The 11,736-nt window shown below is 46.7% G+C and overlaps 1 long non-coding RNA gene across 1 annotated transcript; it reads left to right on the top strand.

The window, feature by feature from the left end:
• Positions 1–402: 402 nt before the first annotated feature.
• LOC136197120 (uncharacterized) lies at positions 403–2,450 on the top strand. Its single transcript, XR_010672444.1, has 4 exons — positions 403–602; positions 657–835; positions 2,165–2,324; positions 2,374–2,450. It is a non-coding gene; the product is annotated as an uncharacterized lncRNA (long non-coding RNA).
• Positions 2,451–11,736: the final 9,286 nt, after the last annotated feature.

The following is an 11,736-nucleotide window of genomic DNA, read 5'->3' as shown; positions in this document are numbered from 1 at the left end:
GAAAGGCGAGTAGCAAAAATTGGTTGATCACGTGACCGGCCGCATCACTGTGCCGTGTATTTTTGGCGGTGCGTATCGCGTTGTTAGAACCGCAACAAAAAGTAAAAAGGGGCTCCGTCGAGTTTTCGGCGCTCGTTCGAGCTCACCTCGTTCCCGCTAGAACGCCGATCGGTTTGGCGTCGTTCGTGATCCGACGTCGACGAGGCACTCGCGCTCAGTTCGAACGTAGGGCAGAATCGCTGCGCGGAGGGACTGCTAGCCTGGGAACGCCCCTTCTTTTTTGCAGTGCCCGGATTTCAAAATGAATTGTAGGGACGCGCCCTTGGTCCTATTTTCAACCAATCTCTATCAAATATTGTACATAATTTCTGCGACGTTGTCTCGCTTTTGGGATCTCGAAGCTATGACGTAGGGCGTCTCTAATAACTTAATTCGTTTAGTGCGTACCGCATGCAACACTCCCGAGCGAAGGGTGTGGCCTCCAGACTAGCTCGATGGTGATTGGCTCAATAAGATGCCTGTGCTTCTAACGTAATTAAGAGAGCCTTCGTGAGATCCACAACGACGATGAGCACTGCTTCCGCGCACGCCGCGATTTCTCAGTGAGAAATACCCTTTCGTCACTCCCCAATTGACACCGATTCTCTCCTCTTTAGGGATTTGAAGTTGACGCCCGAAGCGATGCGTCGCTACTTAGAGAAGGGCGACTCGGACAAGACGATTGTTATTTTTTACCCAAAATTCGGGCGCAAATCGTACACCGACGATAAGAAATTTCTTTCCCCGCCGCTGTGCGTCTCTCGTCGGGAGCGAATGGGAGCGCTCTCCCAATTTGGTAAGAACTTTGAAACTAGTTCAGGTGCCCGTGATTCGCACGGGGAAATAGTACCGCACTGTTGTGGTCCCATGTTATCGACTCTTAGAACTGTTTCGAGGCCGAAACGGTTCCAAGTGGGACAAAGGGGCAGCTTGCACGACGTTATATATAGACCCCTTAGCGTGGGAGTGTGCGATAGCTCACGTGCTGGAGCACAACCGAACACTACTTTCCTTCCCAATTACAGAGCTGCCCTGACAAGATCAGAGAGTACTCGTCTATACGAAGAAAAAGCGCAACTCGCGAAAGGCGTCGATCCTTCGCAAAAGCCATTACGCGAGTGGGCGGATAACATCGACAAGTGGCCTGCGATCACAGGGACGTATTCGATTAGCCTCGCGGTGCCAGGCCCTACAGCCACACGCGTAATGGCTTTTGCGAAGGATCGACGCCTTTCGGTAGTTGCCCTTTTTCTTCGTGTAGACGAGTAATCCCTGATCTTGTCAGGGCAGCTCTGTAATTGGGAAGGAAAGTAGAGTTTCGGGCCGTTTATGCGTTTGGCAAGTCCCGGTTGTACTCCAGTAGGCGTGTCACCGTCTAATTCGTGCGTGCCTGCAAAGGGTCTATATATATATCGCTCTGATGAATGACGTCACCACTGCAAGATACGCTCTCGAACGCTTTCTTCGGTGGTCTGACACCGACGGCGAGAGAGTCGATAGAAGGAATGAGGCTTTAGACAACTCAGGTAGGCCACCTCTGGCTGTTTTTGAGGCTGCTTAATTAAATGAACCCGCTATTCCTTCGCTGAACAGTCGGCGGGTATTCCGGCATCGTTTGCTGCTTAGTACCGCGACATTCGTAAAAACCTATTTGAACGCGTTTTTGAGAGGTGGGCGTGATTTTTAGGCGTGGCCTAAACAAGGCGTAAACAAACAATTAAAAATATGGCTTTTAATGTTATATTTGACTACTTTACCACACATTTAACACACGTATTTGCAAAAAACTCAAATTGTGATTTTTTCAATCTTAATTTTAAATACAGCTTACTGCACTAACATCGAGGCGATATGGACTCAATCGATTCGATATCGACTCAATCAATTCGATGAACTCGATATCAACTCGATACCTACTCGATATCGACTCAATGGACTCTATGGACTCGATATCGACTCGATATCGACTCAATCGATTAGATATCGACTCCATTAATTCGATGGACTCGGATATCGACTAGCTAGTGTACACATTATGACTCAACGTACTTTACTATAGATTGCGTGGGCGCGGTCTCCCGCTTTGTGTAATTTTCGCTGACTCGATCTCTTCTTTTTTTCGAAGATCTGCGAAAAAATCCTCCTATGGGATATACCGAAAACGAATTTGCCGGTCAAAATTAGCGATATCGACGGGGAGGAAATTGGCGTCTTTCCCGTCAAGCTGACGAAGGTCTTGTCTAGGCCTTCGAGAAAAAAGCACTTCGAGAAGACGAATCCAGATAGTGGGAATACGGTTTTTAATGATTTTTTGAATTAATTACATTTTTTCAGTTTGCTTCTCGTTTGGCTCCCAACTGGCGATGTTTGGTAGACTGCCGTCGCCGACCGTCAGCACTCAATATCTTCACGTCGACGGAACTAGGAGTCATCAATGGGGAACCTTTACTATTCACCTCGGTATAATTGATAGGCTAGAATTGGGGAAGCGCGAAGACCTGACTCCTTTTTTCTCTCTCTCTCTCTCTCTCTCTCTTTCTCTCTCTCCCTGAAGTCAATGAAATTGAAAGTGAAAAGTTCTCCTTTATCGATGGAGTCGTTCACTACGGTCAAACGGTGAAGATCGTCTGCACGAAGACTGGATGGGATCTGCCGCTATTGGTATAATTCGCTCTGTTTTCCTTTTCCCCCCTCCATTAAATATTCTGCAGAAGCAAGCTGTTTCGGAGCTCCCAGAAATTTTGTAGTGCTCCAAAGGCGTTGGCAACCGAATTGCTTAGGACCTATATAAAAAAGTAAGACTGCACGAAAGGTACTTACGCCGTGCAGTACTAACTTGTGCAGCTAAATCTACTTTCATTGGAGAATATGAGGTGAGGTTTACGTGTTCCGGCGTCCGCAGCACCTCGCAAACACCGATACAGCGTATCCGTCGTGCCGGTTGAATTGTTCTCATTCGAGGACGACTGTGACCGAGAGAGCGACGTCGTCGGCACACCACAGTAAAGCTTACACGACAGACGAAAACGTGAATTTTTCAATACATTCCATCGAGCCTTATAGCGCGCTAAGACGCCGAAGAAGGCCTTTATAGCGACGACTCAGGGAGCGATAACTCACAAACAAAAACAGAAAAGAGCTAGCAATGGAACTTTGGGAGGTAAATTACCGCGTGTCCTGAGTGGCGAACCATTTTTCGATTTCGTTTGGTTCCGATCTTCGTGCGACGACAGGATAGCGCGGAGCTGATCCCTGGATTTTCCGCGCACATCCACTCCTCTTTCGGTCAGCACACAATCTAGCCCTTTTGGTACGCCGCTCTCGTCTACGAGCGACTGAGGCCTTCTGTTCCACTCAGTGTCATGCTTAATGGCTGACGTCCTACCGGCCCTTTGTTCATTGCTTTTGCATTGAGAGCGTCACTTAGAATGCGGCGATGGCAAGGGCTGTTGTTGACGACAAAGAGAGCCTTCCGTCCCTGGTACTTAGAATTAAAAATGCTGATTGCCTTCAAAATTTGATCTTTGAATCGATCAGCATTCCAGTACCTCTCTCTGGTTCCACCGACTCCCTTGCCACAAGTTGACGCGCCTCGTCCTGTAAGAAGCTTGTGTCGACTTCTACAATAAAATCGAAAACCATTAGAGCTCAGCCCTTCGATTTGGATTTCACTGATTAATTAAAGAAGCCGTCGCACCAAAAGGAGGTTTGGTCGTTGTTAGTTCTCCATTTCATCCAAGTATTCTCCACGTCGCTGCACGACGTCAGCTCTTTCATGTCCATCGATATAGACCCCTTCTTGTATTTGGTGACCGAGAAGCCTAGACAAGTCATCCACCGATGAATCGTACTTATCCACTCATCAACGCGAACGCGAGCGACATCGATTTCTTCTTGCCGTTCTCGAGATTTAGCCGACTCTGACCGAGGTGTACGATGTTACTTTTGTAGACGACGAATTTTGGAGAAAGGCTCCGCGAGATAGGGTTTGCCTACAGTAACAAACGAGTGAATAAGTCTCTTTCATAACAAGTTATAAATTTTGTTTTGGCAGCTATGCAATCAGAAGCGTCAAAAGAAATACAATTAGAAGCGTCACTAGCCAGCGCAAGAGGCGAAGAAGAATTTAAAGCCCCGAAATACATCGAAGGCTTTACCACGGCTCTTCATAAGCTCAACGCTGTCAATCTTTAAAGTGTGTTGTTTCAAATAAATTTACTAAAAGGAATACGAATTAAATAGCCACCGTATTGAAAGTAATCGCAACTTTAGACGATCTACAACGGGTACTTGACCAAACAGGTACTTCAATTCATTAATTAACTAACAATTTCTGGAACTGAAACGTAAGTCAATAAAGTCTGCTTTGAATGATTACATCGCTATTCCTTCTACTCTAAAGAAGCGATCAAAAACGCCGCAAGGGAAGATAGAAACAGTTGATTCAAGCTTTGTTTGAATGTCTAACGTTTCTGTTTAGTTTCAATTCCTAGTAAGAACTTATGGGTATGTTAGAAAGATGTTTCTTTTATTAACTAGTAATTTTATGCTGTACTTTAAACCTGTGGGAGGAAATAGAAGTGAAGGAAGCCTTATCAATTATGGAAAGTCTTTTTATTTCTGAGAACGAAGTAAATTATTGAACTGATTTATTGCCATTTTAATAACATTTTCAGAATCCTAAACCCGGGCTTAAAAATCAATTAGCTTTAACAAAGGCAGCAGGGCAAAACTGATCGGCAAAGCGCTGACGCTGCGTTGGAGATGCGCTGCGGCCCCGTCGGCACTGCGACGACACCCGCTGTTTCCGCCGCTTCCCTCCTAGGGATCGCCGTTGCGATCAAGACTTTCGTTTGACTGTATCAACTCGACGAGACCACGGGAGACGGCGAGCGTTTCACGCGTGACGTCCATGGACGCCTGCAATGAATACATGCGCGACATGGACGCGGTGGCAACGGCGGACGATCTAAACGTGCCAAAGGCGGGACTATTTCCCTAGCTTGTCGTTTGACGTAGCGGTCGGAGACGCGACGGCGCAGCAGCCGCGCTCCCGCCGCCACTGCCGCCACCGCCGCCACCGCTGCCACCACCGCTGCTGCTGGTGCTGCCCCCAGCAACGGACCAATGATAGGTTGTGTTCACTGCTATTTCGGCGCGACTTGCATTGAGTCCGTAGATGCGACTTCCAGCACTTCCTCTTCGTTGTCTTGTTAAATTTTTTTCTTGTACGCGTTGCTGATCGAGTAAAATAGCAGAGACGGTCGTAAACTCTGGCGGCAGAGGCCTGAATCGGTCGCGAGGACGGTTTCTTTCCTTTTTCAAGGGTGCGCGATATCATTCTCGGGGCGGAATGGGGAGCGAGTGACTACCAGAACGCGTGATTGTATTATTTAATTAATAGGGAGGGAATTCCCCATTTCATTAGCCTAAGGCAATCAGAGGTGGCAGCCTGCATGAGCCACCAGTGCTCTCGATCGACAATTCCGCGCGTCGTTGCTTTGTAAACGTCGTCTCGACTCGTCTAGACTTCCTTCGCCGTGCGGCCGTCCCTGAAGGTGTCTAGCCTCGTTCCCTGACCCTCTCTCGCTCGTACTGGATGCTTCCTTTCGCCGGGCTAGAAGGTGTCCCAAATGAGACGACGCGCTACTTGATTTGCCCTGGCAATCATAGCCTCGTCTCAGACCCTTTCTCGCGAGAAAAGGTCTGGAATTGTACCGCCCTAATTTCCTGTGCGTCACAAGGCTATTTATAGTAGTTCCTGTCGCTAGGGTACAGTACCAGCCCAGACTCTTTCTAGCTTAATTAAGGTGGTTGCTCCCTACTTGAGGCCCCGCCTACCTCATTCCTTGTCTTCGTTTATGACAGTTGTTCTCGATACTCTTCGTTTCTACATGCATTCTAATCTTCTCGGTAGCCCGTAACACATTCGCCTTGTTCAAACTTCGCGCGGTTACGGTTCCCGGAAGAGGAGGCGGTTCTAATTAGTAGGGCGGACTTACTTATTGAGTTGTCCCGTCAGAGAGGGAACATCTGGTATTTCTGGCATTTTGTTGGGAAGATGAACCGAGCGACTTCTGCCTTTCGAGAAGCCTGTAGAAAAGAAGGGTAAGCATTCCGATTAGCGAGATCATTTTTATGGGTTTTCTCGAAGATACTCTCCGCCGGCGCAAGCTGAGAGTATTTTCAAAGAATCCCAACCTGCCGCGGCGCGAAGGCGCCTTGGGCGCGCAGAAACGGACCGCGAAAGGCGAGCAAGGGTGTATTTGAAGCTTAAGAACTACTTCTGGGTAAGTAATGGGCCAGTAACTGATCCAAATTGGTTTTAATGGGTGTTTAGTACGAAAGGAGATTTGGGGGTGAATTAGTGGAACAAACGAGGTACCACTAAACAGGACCAACCTATATCTGACCAGATGAAGTGAAAGACTGCCTCCGCTTAATGTTTCCACGAGATGTTCAAGGGGCATCCAATCCGGGCAGGAGGGATCCTTCAAGACAGGACGTAAGATAAAGAATGTGTGCCACTATTATTACCTTACTTCTGCTTGTAGCGTCCTCTGTGCGTTGTGACACTTGCGGATTTCTGCGTTGAGTTCGGCGAAAGGCGGCTCCTCCAACGTCACCGCTTAGAAGACGATTCAGATGAAGAGGATACTCTGTCTCAAGTTCAGCCTACCAGCTCGTCTTCGTCGTCATCAACATCGGTGGAGTACGGAAGAAAGAGCTGAGTTGCTTACTAACCATATAGCTAAGTTGCCTGCATGCAGTATCAGTTTCCTGTGTTAGAAAGAAAATTGATGACGTAGAGTGCGGTTACGGTGCCTTCCTTTTCTTCGCGTTCACCTCCTTTGACTTGTTCTGTCTCTTCTTTTTACCTTGGCCTTCACCATCCTCTTCTTCTGCCTCCTCTCCATAATCATGAAAAATTCCTCTTTTTTTAACCCACGTTTTCCTTTTCTCCGTCTCTTTCGATCTGTCTCTTTTTCGGCGAACTCTAGCTGCTTTCACAGGGGTTGTCTTTTTCCGCATCTTTGATGTCCATTGCTTTTCGCGAGCTTTTTTCAGGGCTTCATTCATTCCATGAAATACTGGAAGCTCTAGCCTTTGGAATAAATCAATCACCCATGAGTAATCGTCTCGGAATGTCTTTGTCGCCCACGTCATGTTTGCTTGCAAAAGCCCTAGATTGGTTGAAGTCATGTAGTGGAGACGCTGATAATTGCTCGACTTGTTTCTATGTATAAAACACATAACATATTTGCGGTTTTTCCTGCATTTGCTAGACCTGAACTGCGGACGAATTGAGAAGGTTGACTCGCAAAGATTTGTGTGTCCTTTTCCAAGCTCCGGATGAATAACTCGGTGTGCGTTAGTGGCTCTTTTCTTGCATTCTATCTCGTAGAGAAGAGCATCTAGTGGGCAGGTGAGAGTAGACTTGCTGTTGTATTCCTTTCCCTTGCATTGCAATTCTCCTTCTCTGCATGAATTGCAGGAACAAACTCTTTGTGGATGAAACTCGCACCTCCCGGTCTCCCATGAGTGTCTACATAGTAGATATTCAAACAAAATTTCTCCTTTCCTGTCAACGTACATGTTTCGCGCGTGGTACTTTCCAAGCGTTGTCATTAGTTTTGCGTATGTTGCGGGGTCGTTTCCTGCTTCTTTCACTGCAGTGAAATGGTTAATCTTTGCTGCACGAATGAAGTCATCTCGTATACAGCCGCAGCTGCTGCTATGTTTTCCTGCTTTGCACACACAGGTGACGTAATCAATAGCTGAAAATTCACCCTAAAAATCTCCTTTTTCCCGCGCGAAACTCTTGTAAATGTTCATACCCTGTGTTTTGCTTTATACGTCTCCGTGACTGACTTTTTCAGCATCATTTCTTGCAATCTCTTTCCATGGGCTCGACCAACATGGCCGGCACATATATATATATACACTTTGCTTGATTCCTGAAACATAGTCCAATGCTATAAGAATTGAATTTTTCGCTCACCTCAGAAAAGATCTTGCGAAAAGCTTTCTCTGATGACGAATTGGCATCCTGCCAAAGAACTTCAATAACGCAGCTGAAAAGTGATTGTTCAAGATCAAGAGCAAAGAGCATTTTTAGCTTACCCTTCATCGCGTGCTGCCTGGTAGCTTTCTTCTGCAAGAATCCCTTCCATTGACTTTGATGTTCCTAGGAAAACGTCCTCAGCAACTACCTTGTCCTTTCCTCTCTGACATTTGTGGCCATACCACAAAAGGCCGCCAGTCAGGTAGTTCTTGACAATATAACTGCCGTTTTGACTACAAATGCCAAGTCAAGCGCAATCGTTTTCAAGACACGTCAATATACCTATGAAAACCCCGTTTGAGCCACACGCCGTCCGCTGTCACGACTCCTCGCTTCCAGCTCGCAATTGCTAGAGGTGCTCAGGTAAAAATGAAGAGAAATGAGTAACACCTTTTCTATCAATTTTCTGAACGACTTTGATCCAAGTACCTGCATCCCTAAGTGCTCCTTCATCGTTCTTTCAAATCCAGTGTAGCCAAAACCAGACACAATAAATGCCAAAGCACGTGCCTGCCCTAGAACTGTTTGTCTGCTTCCACTTATAGCTGCTGATGATCGAAGATTGATCTTCCTTTTTTTGCAGCCGTCACAAACGAAGTTCACCACGCATCCTCCTCCCATGCTTTTTAGGGAGACCGTCACTGGAATGAGCTTTCCTGAAGGATACCACTTAGTCTTGTCTCTATAATGATTTATGTCTACAAGCCTGTGCATTCGTTGACGATAGTACAAGAACTGGGTCGATTTATCTGATCAATAAAGTCATCCAGCTGGTCGAGAGTTAGCAATGTGACGGCTTTGGGAAGTGCCACCGGCAGCAAAACATCATTATCATCATTGCCATCATCATCATCATCATCTGATGATGATGATGATGATGATGCGTCGTCAATGTTGCCTGTGTTCAGCGGTCATTAATTAATTATAGACAATAATTTAGTGAACCTTCTGGGGTTGGGGAAAGAAATCCCTTCTCACATTGTGTTGTTTCTTCACTAGCTGTAGAAAGTGTTTATCTAGGCATAACATATTGGATAATCGCAATGCAAAGTACCTATTTCGTCGTCTAGACCAGCTGATGAGAGCGACTGTGCCAACGCTGAGCCAGACTCCTCCATCGTGTAGTCTTCGTCGCTCTCGGCTGAAAAGGAGTCGCTATCGGGCGCGCCAAAAAGCTGACGTCGAGCTCTCCACTCATCGCGGGCCCTCCCGAGACGTTTCGCGCTTTTGAGCAAATGCTGTCTCTTTTCGCGTTTCCCAAGGCGTCTTTTCATGTCACTAGGACAAAGCTGTGCTATTTTTAGCTCATGTCTGCTAACTCAATTACGGAGAGGACGTCTTCACGCGATGCCTTTGTTCGTAGGATTGCTGTCGCAGCCAAAGACACGCATCTGCGAGTTATCCGGAAACAGAAAACGAACGTACCGTATACAACTTGCCCGTTTGAGGACGAATGGGACAGCGAAGCCACTTGTCACCCTTCGAAACGAAAAAATGAATTTTTCGTACGCTTCTACTGAAGTCACATGTCCTTTTCGTAGTTCAGCAGCTTCGTTAGCATCAAAACAAGATTTTCCTGGTACGGTTTTTTATGCATCGCATCAATGCTGAGTAAGGCAAGAAAAATCCAAAAAAGAAGAAAAAATAGAGTAAAACGCGAACATTTGATTTTAAAAACTATTTATATCACAGACGTTTCTGCTAAAGGCTGCAGAAGAGGATGCCGTGAAAAAAGATAGTTGATTATATCAAAGTCATTCAAAACTTGGGACATCTTCTGAACTTAAATGGCTCACCAAAAATTGAAAAATATTTTATTTGAAAAATGTGCGACTAAAAATTGTAATACAGTCAGAAAGTATTAGAAAGAACTTACTGAAAAGGGTAAGTCGGCAGTTTCATTTTACAGAGAGCAACCACCTTAAGAGGAGCATCCTGGAAAGCGAGAAAAGGTCCGAGACGCAATCTGCATGACAATCATCGGTCGTCGCGGCGCGGCGAACAGATCCCATCGTGCAGCAATTTCCGTATCTCATTTTTAGGATCTCATTTACCTAAATTTTTTGCTGGATAGAAGACGTGACCTGTGTGCATTTGCATTTTTACAGATATATTTACTCCTCTTACATGTCTCCTTGACATATCATTTTTGCGCATTTACATGATCCCGGATGCTATCAATAGGAGGGGCGGAACTTCCCACGAGAAAGAGAGGTCTAAAGAGGTCTTTATTAATAACCCAGATGCCGTGTAAAGATTCGGCAATTTAATTGTTAATTAGATTAGCGTTCGTTTCCTCCTTTGATCCGGGCATTGATGAGTTAGCGATGCGTTTCGTTCGCGACAGCCACTCGGGCGACGATTCCGGTGCCGTCGCCGTCGCGAAACGTTCCGGTTCGGTTAGGGTCGAGCACTGGCGCCAGCTCCACGCCGAAATGCACGCCGCCAACAAAACGACGGTAAGAACAGACAATTTCGTCGTCGAAAACAAAAGAGGACCCCTTCGCGCAGAAACAGGACGATTCGTTTCATCCCGCAATGCGACTCATCCTTCCTCACGTCGACCGGCAACGGCTCGCCTACGGAACGAAAGAGGCAAGTGTGAGCATGCATCCGACTCGCGGTACGCTTTTTCATTTTTTCTTAGGTACTTTTAACACTGTGAAATATTGCACGAAGTCGAAGCAAAAGGCGAGTTGGAATTGAGAAAGAAACAGCTGGACTTGGTTCAGAAGAAAAAACGCTGCCTCATTGGGTACTCAATAGACGATACCAGGTTGGGCGTGTCCATCAGTGCATGCGCACTTGTCGAGGGTGAATAGACGGAAACGCCCCTTTCTTCCGAACCCTCTTCCTGAAGACCGGGTCCGTCTGACGATGTACTCGAGTATCTCTACGGTATGACCTCTTTATGATAAGCGTTCGGTGTCCTGGCTTTGGTTGTCTTTAGGTCTGCAAAGGGAAAAACTATGGCAAAGAAATTTTGGTGGGCGTGGTCTCCTTTGCGAAACTCTCTTCCGATGGCAAACGCTGCGCCGAATTCCTCACCAATATCGACATACACGTAAGTGGCATTATTACCTTTAACCTTAGGGAGCAGAGCCCTCGCCGGTGTCTTTTTTAAACTTATTTGTACACGAAAATAATATCTCTTGTTCCATCATCGCCGCAAATCAATTCGCATTTGCTTTGAAGGGCTTTCATTGCATTTTGCGCGCATTTCCGCAGGCAAAAGAGCCACTTGTCCTTTGTTGTCGTTGCCATCAATTGTTGGCCCGGCTAATGTCTGCCTCGCTCTCTGAAAGAACTGTGTCAAGCAGGCGTCAATGCTGCGCTGCAGGGTGTTCGAATCGACGAGGGCGATGCCCCATTTGCCCTGTAACGCAGGAGCGCATTTGCGGTTGCAGCGTCTTCTCGTCGGCTGATTGTCTTCGTTCGAGGAGTCTCCTCACTCTGCACAAGATCAGCAGCATGCCGACTCGTGTCCGGCGCGTCGTCCTTCAGAGGATTAATCGAAAGGACGGGCGAGGTAGGAACTGGCAGCCATCCAGTGAGGCAGTTGTCTGCAACATGCATTACGAGAACCGAGAAGGGCCAAATGCCAGTAGAAGGCAAATAGTTCCTGTAAAATT

Source organism: Oscarella lobularis, chromosome 17 (assembly GCF_947507565.1).
Source record: "Oscarella lobularis chromosome 17, ooOscLobu1.1, whole genome shotgun sequence".
Taxonomy (NCBI): domain Eukaryota; kingdom Metazoa; phylum Porifera; class Homoscleromorpha; order Homosclerophorida; family Oscarellidae; genus Oscarella; species Oscarella lobularis.
Note: the sequence above shows the minus strand (reverse complement) of the source record. Positions and strands in the feature narration are given on the sequence as shown.